At 60.5% G+C, this 13586-nt stretch overlaps 1 protein-coding gene across 2 annotated transcripts in view; it reads left to right on the top strand.

Moving 5' to 3' along the window:
- Window positions 1–13586, top strand: part of PKP1 (plakophilin 1) — a 41524-nt gene that overhangs the window by 12100 nt on the left and 15838 nt on the right. The gene's annotated exons all lie outside the window — the stretch shown is intronic.

The following is a 13586-nucleotide window of genomic DNA, read 5'->3' as shown; positions in this document are numbered from 1 at the left end:
TAGTCTTTTAATTTAAAAAAACAGATGAGATATATCTCATCCTACCATTTATAATCTATGATCACTTATATCACAAGATAAGAAAATGGAATATAGACGGTCTTGTCATAGAATGAAACAGAGTTAGTCTGACACACAAAAAGCATCAAGGGGCTTAAGGAAAAGAAGAACCGGTCCCGAGAAAGTCGTTGGCCAGTCGTTCTCTATTCTCTCCTGGTCCTCGGAGACCGTATCTGCTGGTCAGTGATGCCCAGAGGCCCAGGGAGGAGCAGGTGAGCTGGTGCAAAGGGTGGGGCACATCCAGCCCTGTTTCTCAGATGAGCAGACTCAACTCTTCTGTCCCAGTTCTCAGAACCAGACTCGGGGACTATGTAGGGACCGACAAGGTTGGCATTTCATAGTTGAGGACACTCAGGCCCAGTAAGGACAAGGGTCACATGGCTGGTTAATGGGAGAGCAGACGAGACCCCTGGCCTCCTAACTCCTAACCTGATGGAGTTTCCTTTCATCGCCCCAGACATTTGCGCTCTTTTGTTGGGCATTTTATGGGTGTTGCTACATGTTTTCTGGTGTTTTTTTTTTTTTTTGCAGTCTCAATATTTAAAACTATAGCATGTTCTGGGGACTTGGAACAGACGCATGGGTTCAAATCCCTTCATTTCCCCCCTTCCGTCCCCCAGCCAAGCCTACTCTTTCCTTGGTGAGTCAGCCTCACACAAAAGACGCAGGGCAGTGGCCCCTTTTTCCTTCCTAGACTCAAGCTGGAGCCACTCAGCTGTGGGGGTCAGGGTGGGCTACCAATTAAACATAAAGAAATGCAATATTTGCGACATACTGATCCTACAGTGTTACTTGTTTACCTGATAGTCAAATGTAACTGGGGGTCCTGCATTTTTATTTGCTGTATCTGGCGTTCCCCAGGTCAGGGTGTGTTTCCACCCATTCCCTGTAATAAAAACAAGACTCCCTAAGTGCCCCTGTCCTAGGTCGGGGACCAAGGCAGAATTACTTTAGGGGAGCAAAGGGAGGCTGACGGCCCCCCTGAGGTCCTTGTACGGGGCACTTTGAACACGTCCCCTGGGTCGGCTGACAGCAGGGTGAGGGAGGAGGGAGCAGAAATCACTGAAAGCATGTGGGTTTGTCCTGGATGACGTTGCGGCAGGTGGACAGTTTAGCGTCCAGGGAAGGTTCTGGATTAAGAGGAGGGTCTCCCTTTCCACCGCCTCCGGCCCCAAATGGTTTTCCTATTTACAAATCAAGAAGCACACCTAGAGCGCTTACGTCCCTCTGGGCGTCACGTGGAGTGAAATGTGCTTTGGTTGTGGACGGGCCTAGAGCATCCCGCCGGGAGCCGGGAGCCGATCCCATGCGCGCAGCAGCTGGGCCAGGGTATCCCGTGGGGGCATCGTGCTGAATCCCTCCACCGTGCTCTGTTACACCAGCCCAGTGCTCGGGGTGGGGGCGGAGGCCAAGACTCCCCGGGAGAACGGCCAGGGGAAATTCTGCCTTCATTCTGGCCACTGACCCCATTTCTCTGCCTTAATCCACGGTTCAGGGAATTCCCCTGTGGTCCAGTGGTTAGGACTCCGAGCTGCCACTGCAGGGGGCACGGGTTCAATCCCTAGTCGGGGACCTGAGATCCTGCATGCCGCACGGGGAGGCCAAAAAAAAAAAAGTATTAAAAAAAAAATCCAGGATTCGCTAGCAAATCTTCCTCCCAGCCTCTTCTCAGCTGTACTTGCTTAACTGATGTGTCAGTATTTGGTGATCCCATCACGACAGGGTCTCCTGGACCACGTGCTGGGAACCCTCTCCCTGAGGGGGACTGGTCCTGCCCACCCCAGACCCAGAGACACCTGGGTGGCCCTCTTCTGTAGGTGAGAGGGCTGAGGCTGTGCACAGCTCCGTGGGACGTGGGAGCCCAGGCTCTGGTGAGCCACGTGTGTGCAGGGTCTGCAGGCGGCAGGGCCCAAGGCCGAGGGGCTGCCGGAGAGAAAACGGCAGGACTCTAGCCCTTGAAGCAGAGAAAGGTCCCAGTAAACACAGACCCCTCCCATGGCAGGTGGTGTGGAGGGACCAGTCCTGGGCCCTCAGCTAGCTGGATGACCCTCAGCAAATTCTTAACCTCAGCTGCTTGCCCATCTCTGAAATAGGGGAGAATTTCTATCTCGAAGGGCAGTCGGGGCTGTAGATAGGACACACCCGATCGGGTAGGAGGCCTGGATTCTGGTCTCAGCTTGGCTGCTACAAGCGGAGGGAAGGACCCGGGGAGTCTTCACCTCCTGAGACCTTTTCTCATCCACGGAGCAAGGCTGTTGGACTAGACCTAGCCAAGGACCCCTTCAGCCCCAACTTTTCAGGGCTCTGTGCGGCTCGAGAGCTTCCTCTGGACAGCTGCGGGACACACAGCCTGGGCCTCACGGTGGTCTCCGGGGCCTGCAGGTGGGTGAGGGCTTCTGCATGACCTCCCCGCTTTCATCTGGGCACCTCCAGGCGCCGGGGAAACAGCAGGCAATTAACCCTTGCAGCAGGATGGAGAGCTGGTAGGCCCTCATTTCCTTTAGCTCTACAGAGGGGAGGCGGGCCGGTAACTCCCACTGCTTAAAAACCCCGCCCCGGGGCTTCCCTGGTGGCGCAGTGGTTGAGAGGCCGCCTGCCGATGCAGGGGACACAGGTTCGTGCCCCGGTCCGGGAAGATCCCACATGCCGCGGAGCGGCTGGGCCCGTGAGCCGTGGCCGCTGAGCCTGCGCGTCTGGAGCCTGTGCTCCGCAACGGGAGAGGCCACAACAGTGAGAGGCCTGCGTAACGCAAAAAAAACAAAACAAAAACCCCGCCCCGCCTCCGGCCCTGCTCCCCTCTCTCAGCTGGGTTCTCTGGCGGTGCCTGCCCAGCGTCCCCCTGCCAGCAGTGACTCACCCCCACCCGGTCCCGCGGGCCCCGGGCTCTCGCCCAACGAGGATGCTGCTGTCAAGGGACAGAATTTGTCCGAGACAGGAGGCGAGGGAGTGGGGGCCGCGGGCCGGCCCCCCGCCCGGGATCCCTCCTGTAGGAGCAGCGCCCGGCTGGGCGTCACTGAGGCTGGAGATACCCCCTCTGTTCAAACTCATACGCCCACGTCGGGGTGTCCCTCGGAGTGGCCATGTGCATGGGGTGGCCCTGCTTTCTGTGCCGGACGATCCTGCCGGCCCCGGGCCGGAGCGTCCTTCTGAGCCGCTTTTCACCGAGGGCTGACTCCAGCCTCTCGGAGAGGCTGCTCTTCCTGGCTCAGATTGGGGGGGGGGTGGGCAGGGACTCTTTAGAAGCCAGGGGTGAGGTGGAGGAAAGGCCACTGGCCTGGGCGTGGGGCTCCCCAGCACTGCCCAGCGACCGCTGCTGGCCCTCCATCCCTGCCGGGCCCCAGGGGCACCATCAGACTGTCTCCTCGGCTCTGACGTCCTGTGTTGTATGTCCTCCCTGGGGGGAGAGGAGTCGGCACTGCGGGCCGGTGAAGGGGGAGGACCCGGCCCGCAGATCAATGCAAGCGGAGTCCCAGGACGGGCTCCAGGCGGGGAGCTGGGCTTGGGGGCTGCCCTTAGCCGACAGGAGCGGGCAGAGGGGTGCTGCCAGGCTTGGAGCTGGGACCGTAGCCCCTGGGCCGTCCTTTGTGAGTGCTCACAGGCACAGGCATCGCTCCGAGAAGGGCAGCTCCAGAGGCCAGGCCCAGGGGAAGGTAGTCACCTGTCACTGTCCCAGCTGGTGGACCCTCGTGGGGGAGGGAGGCAGGCAATTGGTCGCAATGTCCAGAGAGACGTGTCCGTCCGTGCAGGGGACTCAGTGTGGCCACTGTGTGGTTGGTGGGTGGGAGCATTGGGCTTTGCCAGCCCTGGACAGTCTGCAGGGGCCCCTCCCAGATGGGCTCGGGAAGGAGTTCCCCCTCCTCTGAGAGAGGACCGAGCCTGGTTTTACATCTTCCTTTGGCTTTAATCCACCTGTCACTTTCGGTCAGCGTCTTTCCCCAAGAAGGAGGCTCCCCTGTGATCTGGCTTTGTTCCCACCTTCCTTCTGACACACGTGTCACAGTAGAGCCGCTGAAACTTTAGAGGGAAGATTTGAAGAATCAAGGACAATTGCAAACTTCTTTATTTCGCTCCAGAAGAAAATTAGTGAGTTTTAGTTTTGCCTTTTTTTTTTTTTAACTCCTGACAAGAACTAATCTACTGAGCCAACAAGACTTGAAAGCCCTAACACTCTAGTTAAAAACAACTAACAGGGGACTTCCCTGGTGGTGCACGGTTAAGAATCCGCCTGCCAATGCAGGGGACACGGGTTCGAACCCTGGTGCGGGAAGATCCCACATGCCATGGAGCACCTAAGCCCGTGCGCCGCAACTACTGAGCCTGCGCTCTAGAGCCCGCGAGCCACAACGACTGAGCCCACGAGGCGCAAGTACTGAAGCCCGCATGCCTGGAGCCCGTGCTCCACAACAAGAGAAGCCACCGCAATGAGAAGCCCGCACACCGCAACAAAGAGTAGCCCCCGCTCGCCGCAACTAGAGAAAACCCGCGCGCCGCAACTAGAGAAAGCCTGCGTGCAGCAACGAAGACCCAACGCAGCCAAAAATAATTTATTTAAAAGAAAACAAAAGCAACTAACAGACGAGACACCAGCGTGAGAGAGGGTGTGATGAAATGCTGGGGTTTGCAGCACGAGCTCCTTAACCCTCTCCGGGCCTCAGTCTCCTGGTCTGTCATCGGCGGGTGGCACCAGGTGACCACCCAACCTTCTTCCCTAGCACCAGCCCTGGTCCCCAGGGTCCTGGAGGTCTGGGGACGGAGCCCTGGGGTTCTGGATTAGCAGGAAGTGCCGGCTTTGCCAGGACCACCACCTTCACGTTTGGTGGGCTGTCAGTGGGAGGAAGCCCAGTCCTCAGAACCCCTTGAATTATGGAGCGGTTTCAACGTATACAGGTAATCCTGTTTCCACTTCCCAACCTGATCCTTCCACCTTTGTGAGATCTGGACGGGTGAACTGGTTCCTGTTATTCCGATTTTATTCGCAGGGAAGTCAGGCTATGGAGAAGTGCAGGGGCTTGCCCGGGAGGTACCTCACAGGTAGACTGGGCAGAACTGGGTCCAGAGCCCAGTCAGCTCTGCGTGGGGTGTCGGGGGACACGAGGAGAAGGAGGAAGAGTCAGGACCTTGTCTCCTGCCCGGCGGGCGAGCGACAAGGGCTCCAGAGCCGGGAGGGAGGAGGGGCCCTGAAGGAGGCCGCCAAAACAAAGCCCTGGGCAGGTCGTCCAGGGCCTCTTCTGGTTGCAACTGCCTTTTGTCACCAGACTCCGCTGACAAAGGCAGCAGCCTTTCCCGTAGGTGGATGAGGACCTCACCCCGCCCTAGGGTGGGGCTCAGCCTCCCCCGCCCAGGGCCCCGCCCTGGCATGCCTCCACCAAAGTCTTCCAGCGCAGGAGAGCAAACTTAGCTGAAAAGGAAAATCCAGTGGGGCGGGGGTGGACGGAGGAGGTGGAGACGCAGCTGGGGAGGGGTGCAGCTTTGGGGGCTCTAGCAGGGGGCACCCCCCACACACACCTGCACAAGGGCGTGGCCCGGAGTGGGGGTGAAGACAGCCTCCTGGGTTTGTTCTGAAGCTCTGAGCTAGGCTGGGGAGAAGGGCGAGTGTGACTCCAGCGGGGCTGAAACGACACTAAAAGTCAGAAGCCTTACAGCCCTGGCTCTAGTTGGGGAAACGGAGAGGCTCAGAGAGGTGAGGTGACTGCCCAAGGCTGCACAGCCACTCAGGGTAGAACCAGGGCTAGAACCCGACCTCTGGGGCCCCTGCCCTGTGCTCCTGGTCACACTGTCACAGGAGGGGACCTTGGCCACTGCAGGCAACAGAGTTTCATCTGATCTCTGCTGTCAGAGGTTTTACAAAATCATCACACCAGCTATTATTTACTCATTTTTAATAAACTTCCTTTTAAATTTCATTGCTTTCATTTTGAAAAGAAACTTTGTATCAGTAACTTGAGAGAAAAAAAAGTATCCTTTGCCATAAAAGAAGGCTTACCGTAATTTAGAATCAATAACAATAAATAGAATGGAAACAAATCATTGCTTAATTCCAAGTGGGTAAAAAGGCTTTTTATCTTTCTGCTCAGAAGGGAGGTTGGCAAACATTAAAGACACATCCAGGTGGCTCCCCCTCCCCTCACCGATGACTGCCCTGTGCCCAGCTGAAGGCCTTTTTGAATGGAGCATGTAGATCTTTTCTTTTTCTTTTTTTAATATTTATTTATTCAGGCCGCGCCAGGTCTTCGTGGTGGCATGCGGGCTCTTCGTTGTGGCATGTTTTTTGGTTTTTTCTTTTTAGTTGTGGCATGCAAACTCTTAGGTGCGGCATGCATGGGGGATCTAGTTCCCAGCCAGGGATGGAACCCGGGCCCCCTGCCTTGGGAGCGCAGTCTTACTCACTGGACCACCAGGGAAATCCCTTGAATGGAGCATTTAAAGATGAGGTTTCCGGCCAAGGTCTGTGGCCCTCTGTACTAACCCAGGGCCTGCCGGGCACCAAGCCCTGTAGGATCAGTTGCTCCTGGGGAGGGTCGGTAGGAGACCCCAGGCTCTCCCCATCTCCCCGCAGCCCTAAGCAGCTCTGGGAGGCCCACAGAGCTGGGGGAAGGGCGAGGTGCCGTGGGGGAGGCGTGGAGGGAGCTGGGGGGCTCGGGGCAGGCCCTCCTCCCTCTGACTGCCCCCGAGGCTGGGAGGGAGGTGGCTCAGCTTCTAGAGCCCAAGAAGCTCAGGACGACTCGTCTCAGTGCAGAGACTCCGGGCTCGGCCTCAGTCGGCAGTCTTGACGTGATGTCCTGATTTCTCAGGGCAGCTTGTGTGCACCAGGAACGAGCATGGGTGCAGGGCATGGGGGCCCGCGCTCGCTTCTCCATGCCTTCCCTCTCGAGACCCCCCCGGCCAGCCCTGCTGTGATCACAGGCCGCCTCGCCCGTAGGCGTCTCTCGGGACAGAGGGCCTTCCAGCCAGGCTCTGTGGGCAGTAGAGCCTTATCACGTGTCACACGGCCGGTCAGCTGCACTCTTCTTAAACGTTTCCCACCATCGGCCAAAGAGGAAGAGCCAGCATCTCTTATGTCTGGGGCTCTGGGGAGGAGTTTCTAGGTGAGGGGGCAGTGAGTAGCCCGAGGTGGTAGTGGAGCCTGTCCTGCAGAAGCTCTGGGCCATTTAGACTTCACTCACGTCACCAGAGTCTGGTGGCCACGAGGCTGGAGGACGAACACCGGGAAGGTCAGAGCCCTGGGTCCTGGTTCAGGGTCTACCCCATCTTAGCCTCAAGTTCTCCGAGCTTAAGAGGTGCTCTCAGAGAGAATACAGATGCTGCTGCCTGTCCCGGCGCCTCCTCGGCCAGGCGGGGGACGGAGGCCGTGAGGTTCCAGCAAGAGGTTGAATGGGAGGGCTGTTTACAAACTGTGAAGTACCAGGCCTGCTATGGGGTCCTTAGGATAAGCTCAAGGCGCTTCCAAAGACCTACCCGCCTGAGTCCACCCCCAGCCAAGTGCTGTGTGTCCCACACAGGCGGGTGTGCACGTGGAGTGTGTGTGTGTGCACACGCACACCGGCTCGTCCTCCAGTCGGGGCTGCGTCACCAAGCCCTGGAGGGTCCAGCCAGTCATCCCTTCCTTCCTGTGAAATGTTTGGCTGTCTCCTCAGTGGGAGTGGGTTTTTCACCAAGGAGTCTCCAAGGAGCTCTTTGTTGGCCAAGGAAGAATCTGCTCCTCACGATGTTGCCGTCTTGCAGCGTCTGGCCCTCTTCTTATGGCTGGCACGTGCCTCCTGGCTCAGGGCTCGGGCGGCAGTTCAGGGGCACCCCCGGTCTCCCTGCACAAGGTGGGGTGCCTGGCCCCATGGGATCTCCCTGACGCTCAGGAAGCTGGCACTCCCTCGAGGTTCCAGGAGCTCTTTCACGTGGGAACCTTGGAGGGGCCCTCACTTTGCCCTCCCCAGGATGAACCATCACGGGGAAGAAGGGGTCGGCCTCTGGGTTCCAAAGTGACCACAGAGCACAGGGCTCCTGGGGGACAGAAGGACCGTGCCTCGGACACTCCTGAGTCCATGAGAGGGGTGGCCGAGGTGCGGGGATCCTTTGCCTCTTGGGACTGTTGACAGCTGCCTCTGAAAGGCAGACACCTGCCAGGGGGTGCGTCCCAAAGTGAAGCCCAAGGTTTCCACGAAGAAAACCTGAGGTCCTTGTCCCACAAACCCATCCTGGCGGGTCAGGAGCTGAGAAAAGCCCACGTCTCAGGTGTGCAGGGGGAGAGGTCCAAGAACAGAGTTTCAGGAAATAGTTTCTCCCACAGATTAGTGATGAAACAGGGAGCAGGATGTGAAGGCAGAGCTGGAGCTGGGAGCTGGATGCTAGAGCTGTGCTGGGTGCTGGAGCTGGGAGTGGGGTCCTAGAGCTGGGTGCTGGAGCTGGGAGCTGGGTGCTGGAGCTGGGTGCTGGGTGCTGGAGCTGGGAGCTGGGTGCTGGATAATGGATGCTGGAGCTGGGAGCTGGGAGCTGGAGCTGGGAGCTGGGTGCTGGAGCTGGGTGCTGGAGCTGGGAGTGGGGTCCTAGAGCTGGATGGTGGAGCTGGGAGCTGGATGCTAGAGCTGTGCTGGGTGCTGGAGCTGGGAGCTGGGAGCTGGAGCTGGGAGCTGGGTGCTGGAGGCTGTATCAGCTGGGTGCTGGATGCTGGAGCAGCTGGGTGCTGGAGCTGGGTGCTGGGGCTGGGAGCTGGGAGCTGGAGCTGGGAGCTGGGTGCTGGAGCTGGGAGCTCGGTCCTGGAGCTGGGAGCTGGGTGCTGGTTGCTGGAGGTAGGTGCTGGGTGCTGGAGCAGCTGGGTGCTGGGAGCTGGATGCTGGGTGCTGGGAGCTGGGAGCTGGATGCTGGATGCTGGGTGCTGGAGCTGGGAGCTGGATGCTGGATGCTGGGAGCTGGGTGCTGGTGCTGGGAGCTGGGTGCTGGAGCTGGGTACTGGAGCTGGGAGCTGGGTGCTGGAGCTGGGAGCTGGAGCTGGGAGCTGGGAGCTGCGTGCTGGATAATGGATGCTGGAGCAGCTGGGAGCTGGAGCTGGGTGCTGGCGCTGGGTGCTGGGTGCTGGAGCTGGCACCGTTGTATTTTCAGACATCACATGTCACGGAGGCCAGCTCTCGGCCAAGTGCTGGGGCACACAAACGCACTTTGTGCCCCCCGTTCCCGCCCCGTCGCCAGTAGCAGCAGGAGCCACGGTGGGCCTGACCCTTGCCCCCGGCCTGAGAGGCAGACTTGGAGCCTGGAGCCCAGGAGGTCAGGTGGCTTCTTTCCCCAGAGTTGTGGCCTCTGTCCCTGGAGAGAGCAGCACCTCCGTGAAAGACCCACAGGCTGCAGTCCGAGCGCCATAGGCTCTTCTCTACTTGGGCTTCATGGTCCAGATACTTCAGAAAACTTTTCTGAATTACCCACAACAGTTCTTACTCCTGCCTTGGTCACTGGGAGTTCAGTCCTGACCCTACAAGGTGATAAGGGACGTGCCATTATTAACCAGCTCTCTGGTGAAATCTACTCGCAGAAGGAACATCAAAACTTTCTTCTTTTTCATATTAAAAACATTCAGGTGATACAAGATGCCCAGCCCCCGGCACTGAATTTCAGTTTCAGATTTCTGCGGTGCCTCCCCTGAGCCTGGGAGCCGGGCCTCCATCAGTGTTGTCCAGTTCGCAAGCCGGGGTCCCCCCGGGTGGGAACTGCTGGTCACTGGGTGCGGGTGATGGACTCTCGGGGGCAGCTCCTCCCGCCCTGAGGGACTGCCTGGCCAGGGTACCCACACAGCCTCCTCCGGGCCCACACGGCAGGGCCTCCAAGCCGAGGGGCCGCTCCGTCTGTCCTCCACGCTCCCCACGAAGCCGCGTGCCAGGGAAGGAGGGGCGGGCCGACCCAGGGCGGAACCCCTGCTCCTAGCCAGGGAGGGAGCGGTGCCCGGCGGTGGGGTGGGGTGGGGGGCGAGGACCGGCACTCCCCCCAGCCGAGGTCCCACCTTTGGTGACTCAGGCCGTTGGTTTCCACGCTGATGCAAACTGCCAAACGAGCAGCCGCCCCAGGCCCGGGGGAGCCCCGCACACCCTGGGCCCTAAGTGTCCCCCCGGGAGCCCTTGCTGGGAGGGGACCCGTGCCCTCCAGACCCCCGGGCCACCACGCAGCGTGGGAAGACGCCCTGCTGCCTGTGACCTGCTGCGGTGCCACCCCGACCGCACTCCCAGGGGGAGGGAGCCTTGCTGTCTGCCTGCTGCCCCGGGGGCCCGGCTGGGTGCTGAGTGGGGTGGCATGTGCAGGGAAATGGCCGATGGGGTCTGTCCCTGAGGCGTCTGTAGTCCGGATCCTTTCTCAGGAGCCCCCTCCCTGGGCCACGAGGGCGAGGACCCTGTGAAGTGGCGCACACGCTGGCTCTCACAGGAGGGCATCGGACGTGACTCTGCTCTGAGCGCGCCTGGGCAGGAGGGTCCGGGCGTGTCCGCCCAGAGCAGGTTTGTCCAGCCCTGCTTGCCTGGCGAAGCTTGGTTTCAGAAAGGGCTCTTTTCATCCGGGCCCACCTGGCGCACCCCTAGCTGCTGCAGACCGAGGGGGGCTCGCGGGGGGCCGCCCGCACGCAGTGCTTTGAGGCCCCGGGTCCCGGGCTTCTGTTGCTTTACTTTGCCCCAGTGGCCCTGTCGGACCGGCTTCAGGAGGGATGGAAAGAGAGGTTACGTTGAGGGCCCAGGGCGGGGGTGAGGGCACTCAGTGGGGGGCAAAATTCCCCTTTCCCACGAGGGAAGGGGAGAGGGAGAGAAAATGGGTTACAAGACCAAAGTCACTAGCAGGGCAGGGCGGGGCTCCGGGAGGCTCCCTGGATGGTTCCAGGTGCTGAAATGTGTCTCTCCGGACACACTGCCCAGGCGTCCCTGAGGCTGCCCGGCCCAGCCTGCTCTCTGGCCGAGGGGTCGGCTGTGCTCTCGGGAAATCAAGTATCTCGCCTCTGGCATGTTGTGGTCCCATGGGCCATCCCCCCCGAGGCCAGAGTTTCCCAAGGAAGCATGAGATGACCAGACCGCGGGGTGCGCGCGTGTGTGTGTGACCTTTGTAGCCACAGCAGAGGACGCTGCCAGCAGATCACTGTCTGAGCGTGGGAGCGGGCCCCGGCCTGGCCAGCGCCATCCCGTGCTGCCCCGCTTCCTGGTCTGGTCCGGCGGTTACTCAGAATCCACAGGCAGCGTTTGGAAGCGCGTGGGGTGTTCTCACGGGTCAGCGTGGCTGTGAGGTGTTACTGGTACTTAGGGCCTGGGGGCCAGAGCACCAGACATCCCACAATGCTTGCAGCATCCTATACAGTGAAGAATTGTCTGGCCTGAAGGCCGACATCGCCCACGCAAAGAAACACCAGGCTGTTTCATCATAACGCCGTCCATCTGGGCGGACCAGTCTCCTCTGTTTTTCTGAAACCCATGGAGGCTGTTCTGTGGCCATGGGGTGAGAGCAGCCTGGGCCCTGGAAGCCAGCGTGCACCCCTTCCCCAGGCCCTCCTGGCTGCCTGGGTTCCTCCCCCTTCCTGTGCCCACCCGGCAGCTCCTTTGGCAAGACCCAGAGGCAGCCAGCCTGTCCCCAGTCTGAGTGTCAGAGGGACAGTTATGTCATGCTCTGTGCTAAGCACTTCTCAAACATCCGTGCGCCGAATTCTCCCAACGGCCCTGCACACTGGGCACAATGATGCCACTTTACCAGTGAAGAAACCAAGACGCACAAGCCCAAGGCCACACATCGGGCAGTTGACATGGGCAGAGCTCAACCCAGGCCGTCTGGCTCCTGAGGTCTGTTCTTGGCCCTCGAGTCTCCCTCTGCTGCAGAAGTCCCAGCCCACCGAGCCCACAATCCCCTGTCGTTTCAGGCAGATAGAAGAAAAGGGGCAGAGGGCACAGGCGTCAGCTAGGCCACGGGCCGCCTGCTCTGGGAGGGCTCGTCTGCACCTTGGAGGGGAGCCCAGGCCCCCTGTGCACTAGGAGGGGATGGTGCCCGACCGAGAGGAGCCCTTGCTCACGCTTGTCAAAGTGACAGCAGAGGTCCTAAGGGCGGGAGACTCACCCACGGCTGGCTTGGCCACCGCCAGCCCGCCAGCAGCCCTTGCCACAGGAACCAGGTGGGGTGCACGACGCGACTGTGGCTGAGAAATGCTGCCCCGCGGGGCAGCTGCCTCCCCCGTACCTGCCCTCCCGCAGCACAGCCGGCACCCCGGCCCCTGTGGGCAGCACCCCCCGACCCCTGGCCAGGGCAGGAGAGCAAGCCCTGAGCTTCGCCAGCAGGACGGCACGTGCGCTGGGTTTGGGCCGGGGAAGCGTGTGGCCTCTCCGGCGTCACAGTCTGGGATGACGACCAGGAGTGTCATCACTGAGGACCAGGGGGGCCCGGGGGGTCCAGCCTTCCCTCCACGGCACCATGTCATCTTCCTCCCCCAGAGGAGGGTGGGGTGTGGCCGCCAGCCTGAGGCCTGGAGGCCTAGTTGCGTGTTTCTTGTGTGCCGTGCAGGTTGCCCACTGAGGATGGTCAGACGGCGGCCCGCTCCTCTGACCTCTGCCTCTTCTTGTCCCTTTGTGCCTACCCTGCCCCACACACCAGTTCCCTTTGGAGTTGGCTGGCTTGACCCAGTTTGGGGGTGAACGCCTTGCCCGCCTGAGTGCATAGCTGCCCGCGTGGACGGAGCTGACCAGAGCGCCTTGGCCAAGGTTGACAGTGGGTGTCTTCTGAGCGCTGGGTGTCACTGCTGACAGAAGGTGACCCACAGGCGGTCTCCTGTTCCAAAGGTTTTCCCTGCAGAGAGGGACGGGGCCCAGCCAAGGGCCGGTGGCTAGGTCTGGAGTGGAGGGGAGTTCCCAGACGCCCAGCGACTCCCCTGTGTGTGGGCACTCACACACACACACACGTGCACACACGTGCGCACACGCGCGCACACATACCTACACACATGCGCACAGCACACTCATGCACATGCACTCGCACACGCACATATATGTACGTACATGCATGCACACACATACTTACATGCATATGCACACACGCGCACACACATGCACACACACGCTCACTCACGGGGTGGGGCAGGCAGGCTCCGGGCTGCTGGACTGGCCCCAGCTCACCCTGGCAAAGCTGAGTCTCAGGTCGGCACCTGTGCGGAGGCATTTTCTCAGGCTGCATGTTGATCCTCTAGTCTCGGGACAAGTCAGAGCAGGCAGACCCACCGCCCGTGAGCTCCTGGGAAAGCTCCTCGGACGGCCCTGTGACGGCTTCGCTCCCACCAGGTCTCCGGCTTTGCAGGCTCTTCCCAGGGCGCCTGACTCCCCAGCTGGGCTCACACAGAGCCCTGGGGGCGCCTCATTATTATAAGTTTACTATTGTCTGCCCGCCTCTCCCCTGCTGCCAGCCCAAGGGCACAGCCTAGGAGGCCGCCCTGCACCCCTGCTGCAGCCCCGCGCCGGCCTCCACGGGTGCAGGAGGCCCAGGGAGCAGGATATTTTCCCCCTCTGGCCTTCGAGGGGTCCCCCTAGAATGCCTCTTGCCAT

Source organism: Grampus griseus (assembly GCF_964374135.1).
Source record: "Grampus griseus genome assembly, chromosome: 1".
Taxonomy (NCBI): domain Eukaryota; kingdom Metazoa; phylum Chordata; class Mammalia; order Artiodactyla; family Delphinidae; genus Grampus; species Grampus griseus.
The sequence above is the reverse complement of the archived record's forward strand: the minus strand, read 5'-3'. Positions and strand labels throughout refer to the sequence as shown.